Source organism: Nerophis lumbriciformis, linkage group LG16 (genome assembly GCF_033978685.3).
Source record: "Nerophis lumbriciformis linkage group LG16, RoL_Nlum_v2.1, whole genome shotgun sequence".
In the NCBI taxonomy this organism is placed as follows: Eukaryota; Metazoa; Chordata; class Actinopteri; order Syngnathiformes; family Syngnathidae; genus Nerophis; species Nerophis lumbriciformis.
The window spans coordinates 19,162,099-19,174,375 of NC_084563.2; the positions used below are offsets into that span (position 1 = coordinate 19,162,099).

Below are 12,277 nucleotides of genomic sequence, written 5' to 3' on the forward strand. Positions count from 1 at the left end.
GGATGTATGTATATATCCATATACATGATATATACAGTATATACACAAACACACACTTACAATACCTATATATATACTGTACATATATATATGTATATATATATATATATATATATATATATATATATATATATATATATATATATATATATGTCTTAATAAGGTTATCCAAAAAATAGTGCTCGATACCGTAGTAGAGCGCAATATATGTATGTGTGGGGAAAAAATCACAAGACTATTTCATCTCTACAGGCCTGTTTCATGAGGGGGGGTTCCCTCAATCATCAGGAGATTTTAATGGGAGCATTCACATACCATGGATTATATAGGGCACAGAGTGGGTGGGTACAGGCTGGTGTAGGGGCGTGGTGATTGGCTCATGTTACCTAGGAGGTGTTTCCGTCTGTGGCGGCATGCTGTTACAATTTCGCTGCGCTTGTTGAGGGATGACAGGCCTGTACCCACCCACTCTGTGCCCTATATAATCCATGGTATGTGAATGCTCCCATTAAAATCTCCTGATGATTGAGGGAACCCCCCCTCATGAAACAGGCCTGTAGAGATGAAATAGTCTTGTGATTTTTTTTCCCACACATACATATATATATATATATATATATATATATATATATATATATATATATATATATATATATATATATATATATATGTATATATATATATATATATATATATATATATATATATATATATATATATGTATATGCACATTATATATACACATACAGATATACAGTTGCAATGATGACTAATAAAACAAAGCAGGTTTTTTTCTTTAAAACTGCCATTTCTCAAAACATAATATTGAATCAAAACCAATGTTTTTATGAATCATTGACCTATCCAAGGCTGTGATTACTTCACATCAAATATTCCACTTTGAAAAATATTTTTTGTGGAAGATTTTGCATATTTTGTGTGTTTGCCATAAAAAAAGTTTCAAGTTTCAAGTTTATTCACAATACCATATAACAATTACAATAGTATTGAGATATCATCATTTAAAGATGTTGGTACGTGAAAGGGTCCCCCAAATAAGCTAGAAGAAGCTTTTGACAGGGGGTTCAGAGGATAGTATATACATGGAATGGTGAAACATGGTAGCAAGCACAACAACAAAAAACAAAACAAAAACAACGCTATATGATTAACACAAGATAATAGTACTAAAGCAAGCATACACATACATACATACATTCATTCAACCATGCAAAACCCAACAGTAGTCTACCCCACATGAGGCATTAAATATAGGTGGTTAATAGGTAAGTTTTCAGTTTATTTTTGAAGTTGGAGAATGGATACAGCATCTTGAGGCTCTCATTAAGCCGGTTCCAAATCTTTGGTCCCCTGCATACAACACTTCGAGCAGTACAATCCAGTAAACGATGTTTCCCTGATATCAGATCTAAGTTACGAGTGTTGTGGGCATGCTGGGGATAGTAGATAGGAACCAAGCTACAGAGCCTTAAATTCAGCCTGTAAATGACTTGATAGGTTAAACAAGCATTTTGATAAATATTGAACTCTGTCAGTCTTAAGAGATGATAATTATGGAATAAATGTCGAGTGGGGGCATTAAACTTGGACCATGACAGGGCCCGTATGATTTTCTTTTGCATGGATTCTAATTTATGGAGGTAGGTAGGGAAGGTGTTACACCAGATGACATTACAGTAGTTTAGATGTGGTTCAAAGAGAGTTTTATATAGGGTGAGTAGAGCATAAAGAGGAAGATAATGACGAAGGTGAAAGAACAGGCCAACATATTTGGATAATTTGTTTAACAGATGGCTAATGTGACATTTGAAATTGAGGTATTCGTCAATGATGACCCCCAGGAATTTTGTGGAGTACACTCTCTGTATTTCCTGCCCATTGATGTTGATATGGCAGTGCTCAGTATTTGTCCGGTTTGTATTAGAACGAAATAGAATAACATTTGTTTTATTTACATTAAGTGAGAGCTTATTGCATTTGAACCAGGAATCTACTTTCACAAGCTCTGAATTGACAGTTACTTGTAGATTGTGTAGGCTCCTGTGTGAGGTAAACAAATTTGTATCGTCAGCAAAAATTATTTTATGAAAAGTTTCGGAGGAGTTTACAAAATCATTTATGTATAGGATAAAAAGGAGAGGCCCCAAGATGGATCCCTGGGGAACCCCATAATTTATGGTCATACAGGGTGAATTGTGATCATTGACGCATACACATTGCTGCCTTCCGTATAGGTAAGAGCGGAACCAATCTCAAAACATAGTTTTCTTTGACAAAAAGGGCACAAAACAAACAAACAAAAAACAACATTAAAAAAAACTAAAAACTTGATGTAGACTCTAGAGATCTAAACGTTGAATAAATAAAGTATGTATGCCCTGGCACTCGATTATCATAATTTCATGACCGAAGCAAAAAACGTTTTATACTTTTATACTGAAATAAATACACCTACAACTTATCAGATACAAATATAGAAAAAACTACCGGCGGAGGTAAAGTTTGGATCCATGAAGGAAAGAAAAAAGTGAATGAATGATTATAACAGAATAAAAATTACATATACATAAAAATGGGTTTTCTTTTGTTATTTTTTTAAAGAATTAAGTAACGTTTATAACAACCTTTTTCCAAAACACAATATAGAATGTGAGATTTAACAGGATAATGCATACATTTATCATTTGTTTTCAAAACGCTTACAAAAAAGTGGGACCCCAAAAATTTACTGTGGGACCCCATTTTTATGACTTGATGGGGTCCCCGGGACCCCATTTTGAAAATTCCTTGCACCAACACTGAAGACAGAAAGCCTTCCTTTTAAAGGCCTACTGAAATGCGATTTTCTTATTCAAACGGGGATAGCAGGTCCATTCTATGTGTCATATTTGACCATTTTGCGATATTGCCATATTTTTGCTGAAAGGATTTAGTAGAGAACATTGACGATAAAGTTCGCAACTTTTGGTCACTGATAAAAAAGCCTTGCCTGTACCGGACGTAGCAGACGATATGCGCATGACGTGACAGGTTGTGGAGCTCCTCACATCCGCACATTGTTTACAATCATGGCCACCAGCAGCGAGAACGATTCGGACAGAGAAAGCGACGATTTCCCCATTAATTTGAGCGAGGATGAAAGATCGTGGATGAGTAAATTGAGAGTGAAGGACTAGAGGGCAGTGGGAGCGATTCAGATAGGGAAGATGCTGTGAGAGGCGGGTGGGACCTGATATTCAGCTGGGAATGACTAAAACAGTAAATAAACACAAGACATATATATACTCTATTAGCCACCTCCCGTCCATATAACCCGCCAATACAACTCAAACACCTGCACAACACACTCAATCCCACAGCCCAAAGTACCGTTCACCTCCCCAAAGTTCATACAGCACATATATTTCCCCAAAGTCCCCAAAGTTACGTACGAGACATGCACATAGCGGCACGCACGTACGGGCAAGCAACCAAATGTTTGGAAGCCGCAGCTGCATGCGTACTCACGGGACCGTGTCTGCGCATCCAACTCAAAGTCCTCCTGGTAAGAGTCTCTGTTGTCCCAGTTCTCCACAGGCCAATGGTAAAGCTTGACTGTCATCTTTCGGGAATGTAAACAATGAAACACCGGCCGTGTTTGTGTTGCTGAAGTCGGCCGCAATACACCGCTTTCCCACCTACAGCTTTCTTCTTTGCTGTCTCCATTGTTCATTGAACAAATTGCAAAAGATTCACCAACACAGATGTCCAGACGACTGTGGAATTTTGCGATGAAAACAGACGACTTAATAGCTGGCCACCATGCTGTCCCAAAATGTCCTCTACAATCCGTGACATCACGCGCAGACGTCATCATACCGAGACGTTTTCAGCAGGATATTTCGCGCGAAATTTAAAATTGCGCTTTAGTAAACTAACCCGGCGGTATTGGCATGTGTTGCAATGTTAAGATTTCATCATTGATATATAAACTATCAGACTGCGTGGTCGGTAGTAGTGGGTTTCAGTAGGCCTTTAAACAGAAGGACCCCAAAAAAAACGTGTCTTCTCCTTTCCCTGGTTTTCATTGATGAACACATAGTGTATGTTACTGTATGTACTGTACTATTAGCAGACAGCATTTAGGAGTAGAAGGTGTCAGGTAAGGATGGAGCAGGAGAAATGCCTTTATGAAAATGAAGAACGTTGCCAGAGTCTCTCCAGGGATGTGTGCTGATTGCCTGCAGCGCTGCTAATTGATTTAGTGCAAGGTCGTCCTCAGTGACAAGAGGCCAAGGGAGGAATTTCCTGTTCCTGCATGTATAATTCAGTGGTTTCCTGTGCCACCACACACACGCTCTCCCAACACGGACGGAGCACTTTGTTGCCCTCTTGGCTGGAAATGGCCGCTAGCACAAGACTTTGTTGATGTCCACTGAGGTTGTTTGTATTCGTGCTGGCAAGTCGAAACAACAAGAAGGTCTGAGACAGTCTTAGCTTCTTCTGCTGTTATCAAATCAAAGCATTTACTGCCGCATTATTTTTTTACGTCTAACTAGAAAAAAGTACCTGGAATGGAACTTTATTGTCATTGCACTTAAAACGTACAGCGAGCAGATAGAGCAGACCGAACAGGAACACTGATAGATCGCCACAAGGGCGGCGCCCTGTGAAAAAGATGGGGAAAAAGTATACATGGGAAGACGAGGAAAAAAAAGCAGATCCCAAACTAATCTACGAGGGCGCAAAGGAGTGGCCTGGGGGTTAATTGGGTGTGTGTGCGTATGTTTAGTAGTCCATGATTTGTCTATAAGCCTGGAAGATGCCCTGCTTGGCGTCCGGAACACAGTCAAAATATTTTAAGAAGGGGGAAGGGATTTTTAAGAGCCTCTTTCGCTGCCCTGGTCGCACTGGGGTGTTTACAGTATGACCCTGCCAAGGCCATTGCAGAGAGAGCCATATAGATATATAAATATATCTATAGATATATACAGTATATGTGTATATGTATGTATGTAGATATATATATGTATGTATGTAGATATATATACATATATATAGATAAATATATGTATGTTGTATGTATGTGTACATATGTATGTATGTATGTCTGTATATATATATATATATATATATATATATATATAAATACTGTATATATATATATATATATATGTGTGTGTGTATATATATATATATATATATATATATATATATATATATATATATATATATATATATATATATATATATATATATATATATATATACAAACCCCGTTTCCATATGAGTTAGGAAATTGTGTTGGATGTAAATATAAACGGAATACAATAATTTGCAAATCCTTTTCAACCCATATTCAATTGAATGCACTACAAAGACAATATATTTGATGTTCAAACTCATAAACTTTTTTTTTTTTTTGCAAATAATAATTAACTTAGAATTTCATGGCTGCAACACGTGCCAAAGTAGTTGGGAAAGGGCAATGTTCACCACTGTGTTACATGGCCTTTCCTTTTAACAACACTCAGTAAAAGATTGGGAACTGAGGAGACACATTTTTTATGCTTCTCAGGTGGAATTCTTTCCCATTCTTGCTTGATGTACAGCTTAAGTTGTTCAACAGTCCGGGGGTCTCAGTTGTGGTATTTTAGGCTTCATAATGCGCCACACATTTTCAATGGGAGACAGGTCTGGACTACAGGCAGGCCAGTCTAGTACCCGCACTCTTTTACTATGAAGCCATGTTGATGTAACACGTGGCTTGGCATTGTCTTGCTGAAATAAGCAGGGGCGTCATGGTAACGTTGCTTGGATGGCAACATATGTTGTTCCAAAACCTGTATGTATCTTTCAGCATTAATGGCGCCTTCACAGATGCTGGCTTTTCAACTTTGCGCCTATAACAATCCGGATGGTTCTTTTCCTCTTTGGTCCAGAGGACACGACATCCACAGTTTCCAAAAACAATTTGAAATGTGGACTCGTCGGACCACAGAACACTTTTCCACTTTGTATCAGTCCATCTTAGATGATCTCAGGCCCAGCGAAGCCGACGGCGTTTCTGGGTGTTGTTGATAAACGGTTTTCGCCTTGCATAGGAGAGTTTTAACTTGCACTTACATATGTAGCGACCAACTGTAGTTACTGACAGTGGGTTTCTGAAGTGTTCCTGAGCCCATGTGGTGATATCCTTTACACACTGATGTCACTTGTTGATGCAGTACAGCCTGAGGGATCGAAGGTCACGGGCTTAGCTGCTTAGGTGCAGTGATTTCTCCAGATTCTCTGAACCCTTTGATGATATTACGGACCGTAGATGGTGAAATCCCTAAATTCCTTGCAATAGCTGGTTGAGAAAGGTTTTTCTTAAACTGTTCAACAATTTGCTCACGCATTTGTTGACAAAGTGGTGACCCTCGACCCATCCTTGTATGTGAATGACTGAGCATTTCATGGAATCTACTTTTATACACAAACGTGGCACCCACCTGTTCCCAATTTGCCTGTTCACCTGTGGGATGTTCCAAATAAGTGTTTGATGAGCATTCCTCAACTTTATCAGTATTTATTGCCACCTTTCCCAACTTCTTTGTCACGTGTTGCTGGCATCAAATTCTAAAGTTAATGATTATTTGCACAAAAAAAATGTTTATCAGTTTGAACATCAAATATGTTGTTTTTGTAGCATATTCAACTGAATATGGGTTGAAAATTATTTGGTAGGATTTTATTTGTTAATTTATTTGTTTTTTCCTGACCCAACGTACAGTATATTCCGCTCTACCTTGGTATTAAGCACTGTATAACGGATAAACCACAGATACCTCGACTATATAAGTGTGTATATGTATGTATGTATATGAATATATGAATGTGTGTGTGTATATATGTATGTATGTATGTATGTGTGTGTATATATACGTTAGGTCAGGAAAAAACACAGAGGTTATATCATCCCTTCAAGCCTGTTTCGCAAGTTTTCCTGCAAAACAGGCTTGTAGGATTTTATTTGTTAATTTATTAGTGTTTTCCTGACCTAACGTATATTCCGCTCTACCCCTGTATTGAGCACTGTATAATGGATAAACCACAGATACCTTGACTATATATATATATATATATATATATATATATATATATATATATATATATATATATATATATATATATATATATATATGTGTGTGTGTGTGTGTGTGTGTGTGTGTGTGTGTGTGTGTGTGTGTGTGTGTGTGTGTGTGTGTGTGTGTGTGTGTGTGTGTGTGTGTATGTATATATACATATATAAATTAGTCTTGTACTGTTGTAACTTGTATTTTTTTTGGAAAATAGGTTTCTAGTCACTTAACATTCCAACTTTTTTCTCGTAAAACTCCAACTGTCTTTAGGAAAACATTATTTATTTCTCATAGCTTTTTCAGATGATAAGAATACACGTTTCACCTTGACATTTAAAAAAATGTCTGATATATTCAGACTTTCTCGAGGAAAACACCTTTTTTTTTTTTTTAATAATATGAATTTTTTCTCGCCAAATGTTACATTTTCTTAGTAATGTATTATTTTATTTTTTTCGAGGAGGGAAAAAAATATTCTTGTAATATTGGAAGTTTTTTCCTCAACAGAAAAGGTCAGATTTTATTTTACCACCTTTTAAAAATCACGCTTTTCCCATTATATTGTGACTTCTTTCCTCAGTGTTTCTTGTCATTTGTCATCTTTTTTTCTCAAAAAAATCTTTCTGGTATGTAAATAAAGAATGGATCAATATTATTATTTACATGTTGTATTTGTACACACCAAGGTGAAGGTGTTGACAGTTGCAAAGTATTTAAAATCACATGTTTTTGAGAGAATGAAAGAGATGTAAATGTGTTGGTTTGAGGCCTCAAAGTATCACGAGGGTCATCCATGATGAGGCAATAAGTGGCTTTCTTTTCATTTTAGGAGCAACTTCTTGATTATTCTTAAAAAGTGCATCTATAAAAGGTTTCTTAGCAACTTTACATAGGCTTGAAGTACAACATTGTCACAAGCATGAGAGCAAAAGTAGGATTCATTCCTTATTCAGCGGTCAAAAAGGAACCTAAATATGCCATTTGTATAATTTCATAGCTAAGAAAGGTCCTTTTTCCTCTAATGAAGTCGTAAACTTTTCTGTACAAGACGGTTATCTCTGTGTGCCATCTATGACGAGCACGAGTGCGGACAAAACCTCCTCACATGCTTGGACACAGTCATGAAGCTGGGAATGCCGGACAAGAGATGAGAGCACAGATGAAAGATGAATGCTTGATGACCCATGTGATCGCAGCTTCCTTGGTCTCACTGGCAAGTTTTGTGCAAGTTGACCTGCTGGAAGCTTTTTGGCATAAATAGCTGAAAACGTTTTTTCCCGTAAATGACAGAAAATGTATATTTTTTCTAAACATTTTTCCGCTAAAATGGACCCTTACACAAAAGTTAAAAAAACGACCAGCTAAATACTGGTCCTGTGTAGTTGTAGGAGACGCCTCAAAACCTCATCAGGAGTCCTGACCAAACCCGAAAATGACAGAAAATCTATATTTTTTTACAACTTTTTTTCGCGAAAATGTCGTAAGGGGGGGACCCTTACACAAAAAATAAAAAAACAGTTTCGCTTCATTAGCAAAATACTGTTTCTGTAGTTGTAGGCGATGTCTCAAAACCCTATCAGGAGTCTCGACAAAACCCGTAAATGACAGAAAAAGTAAAAAATGTTTTAACTTTTTTTCGCGAAAATGTCGTAAGGGGGGACCCTTACACAAAAAATTTAAAAACCGTCTTGTTTCAATGGCACGATACTGGTCCTGTAGTTGTAGGAGATGTCTCAAAACCTCACCAGGAGTCCCAAGAAAACCCGTAGATGACAGAAAATGTAAATTTTTTAAAAACTTTTTTTGATAAAATGTCATAAAGGGGGACCCTTACACAAAACATTTAAAAACTGTCTTGATTCAATGGCACGATACTGGTCCTGTAGTTGTCGGAAATGTCTCAAAACCTCATCAGTAGTCCCGACAAATCACGTAAATGACAGAAAATATACATTTTTTGAAACTTTTTTCAGCTAAAATGTCGTAAAGGGGGACCCTTACACAAAACATTTAAGATTTGTCTTGCTTCACCGGCACAATACTGGTCCTGTAGTTGTAGGAGAAGTCTCAAAACATCATCAGTAGTCCCGACAAATCCCGTAAATGACAGAAAGTATACATTTTTTGAAAACTTTTTTTTGCTAAAATGTCGTAAGGGTGAAAACCCTTACACGAAAATTTTAAAAACTGTCTTGCTTCAACATCTCAATACTGGTCCTGTAGTTGTAGGCGATGTCTCAAAACCCTATCAGGAGTCTCAACAAAACCCATAGATGACAGAAAATGTAAATTTCTAAAAAACTTTTTTTGCTAAAATGTCATAAAGGGGGACCCTTACACAAAACCTTTAAAAACTGTCTTGATTCAACGGCACGATACTGGTCCTGTAGTTGTAGGAGACGTCTTAAAACCTCATCAAGAGTCCTGACAAAACCCGAAAATGACAGAAAATCTATATGTTTTTAAAGCTTTTTTTTTGCGAAAATGTCGTAAGGGGGACCCTTACACAAAAAATAAAAAAAACAGTTTTGTTTCATTAGCAAAATACTGGTTCTGTAGTTGTAGGCGATGTCTCAAAACCCTATCAGGAGTCTCAACAAAACCCGTCAATGACAGAAAAAGTAAAACATTTTTAAAACTTTTTTTCACGAAAATGTCGTAAGGGGGGACCCTTACACAAAACATTTAAAAACTGTCTTGATTCAACGGCAGGATACTGGTCCTGTAGTTGTAGGAGATGTCTCAAAACCTCATCAGTAGTCCCGACAAATCCCGTAAATTACAGAAAGTATACATTTTTTGAAAACTTTCTTTTGCTAAAATGTCGTAAGGGAGAAAACCCTTACACGAAAATTTTAAAAACGGTCTTGCTTCAACATCTCAATACTGGTCCTGTAGTTGTAGGCGATGTTTCAAAACCTACTCAAGAGTCCCGAGAAAACCCGTAGATGACAGAAATTTTATATTTTTTGAAAACAAAAATGTCAGAAAATATGAGGGGGACCCTTACATAAAATTAAAAAAAACGGACTTGCTTCAGCAGCACAATTTTGGTGCTGTAGTTGTAGGAGATATCTCAAAACGTCATCAGGAGTCCCGACAAAACCCGAAAATGGAAGAAAATGCATATTTTACGGAAAAAAAAATTTGCTAAAATGTCATAAGGGGGGACCCTTACAAAAAATTCAAAAACACGGACTTGCTTCAGCAGCACAATTCTGGTGCTGTAGTTGTAGGAGATGTCTCAAAACGTCATCAGGAGTCCCGACAAAACACGAAAATGGAAGAAAATGCATATTTTACAGAATTTTTTTTCTCCTAAAAAGTCATTAGGGGGGACCCTTACAAAAAATTCAAAAAAAAGGGACTTGCTCCAGCGGCACAATTCTGGTGCTGTAGTTGTAGGAGATGTCTCAAAACCTCCTCAGTAGTCCCGACAAAACCCGTAAATGACAGAAAATTAATATTTTTTGAAAACTTTTTTTGCGAAAATGTCGTAAGGGGGCACCCTTACACGAAAAATTTAAAAACTCTCTTGCTTCAACAGCTCAATCCTGGTCCTGTAGTTATAGGAAATGTCTCAAAACCTCATCAGGAGTCTCGACAAACCCCGTAAATGACAAAAAATATAAACATTTTTAAAACTTTTTTTTGCTAAAATGTCGTATTGGGCGACCCTTACACAAAAAAATGTAAATTGTCTTGCTTCAACAGTATAATACTGGTCCTGTATAATACTAGTTGTAGGAGACGCCTCAAAACCTCATCAGAAGTCCAGAAAAAACCCGTAAATGACAGAAAATTAATATTTTTTGAAAACTTTTTTTCGAGAAAATGTTGTAAAAGGGAACCCTTACACAAAACATTTAAAAACTGTCTTGCTTCAACATCTCAATACTGGTCCTGATGTCTCAAAACCTACTCAAGAGTCCCGAGAAAACCCGTAGATGACAGAAAATTTATATTTTTTGAAAACTTTTTTTCGAGAAAATGTTGTAAAAGGGAACCCTTACACAAAACATTTAAAAACTGTCTTGCTTCAACATCTCAATACTGGTCCTGTATTTTTTGAAAACTTATTTTTGCTAAAATTTCGTAAGGGGGGACCCTTACACAAAAAATAAAAAAAACTGTCTTGCTTCAACTGTCACGCCCAGGGCGCATTCCAATGCGCCCTCATCTGTGTGTCCTGACGAGAGCACCGCGGGCCGCGCCCACTTGTGCTCTCTCCTCTGGCTGCTCGCCCGGACACGCCCCCGCTCACGCTGAGCGCACCACGCAGCGACAAGCCTGCACTCAATCGCAATCAGCACACCTGGTACTGATGAGGGCGAGCTGCATAAAGGACCTGTGGACCCAAGGATCGACGCGGGATCTTAGTTTACCCTTTGGATACCGTAAGGCTTATGCTCTCTCTCTGCGTTTTTCTCTCGTGTCTGATATCCTTGTTTGTTCTCCCCTAGTTACCTCTTGGTGTACCTGCCTTCCCGAGTCTCCCCTTCGACATCTCCCGTTGTTTTCCCCCCTGTGTTTTTGGACTGCTTTCCTCGTTTCCCGACTCCTCGCTCGCCCCCGGACTCTGACGTCTCTCTATGCCCCACGGACCCCTCGCAGATCTTGGACCCCTTTTGCCTTGCCCTCTTTGGACTTGTCTGCTCCCTCATCCAACAGCACGGTAATACACAACAGCTAACTACACACATAGTCTAACACCACTCACTCTAGGGTAGTGATGGGTTGATGAGGTGTCATGAAGCGTTTCGACACATTGCAAAACTGTATTGATACTGTGTCGATACTGTGTCACTAAATACTGACATCTGCTGGACATTAAAAATCCCTACAGGCAACCTATGGACCGACTCAACTGACACTGATTTTATGACCTAGTATATACAATAATATAAACCAAGTCATTGTATTTCATTTAGGATTATTTCATATCTTCATTTAAATAAAAATATATTTTTATCTTTTTTAGATACAGTCAATAAAAAATTTGAACATGTATAATAACATGGAAATCTAAGAGAATGTGTTGTGAATGAGGATTCTTGTGGACTGGGATTTTTTTAAATTAATTTTTTACACATTTTTATTAAAAAAAAAAAAAAAAAGTTTTTCCAACGTATTCAATTTTAGATGATTTCTTT

General features: G+C 37.5%; 1 long non-coding RNA gene across 3 annotated transcripts in view; it reads left to right on the top strand.

Annotated features, from left to right (window-relative positions):
- Window positions 1-12,106, top strand: part of LOC133617049 (uncharacterized) — a 28,393-nt gene extending 16,287 nt beyond the window's left edge. For 2 of the 3 annotated variants that reach the window (XR_009816934.1, XR_009816935.1), the window contains 2 exons: window positions 11,282-11,521; window positions 11,588-12,106. This is a non-coding gene — a long non-coding RNA (uncharacterized lncRNA). Of the gene's footprint in view, window positions 17-11,281; window positions 11,522-11,587 lie in introns of those variants that run through there. The other variant, XR_009816936.1, reaches the window with a different exon arrangement.
- The last annotated feature ends 171 nt before the right edge of the window (window positions 12,107-12,277 follow it).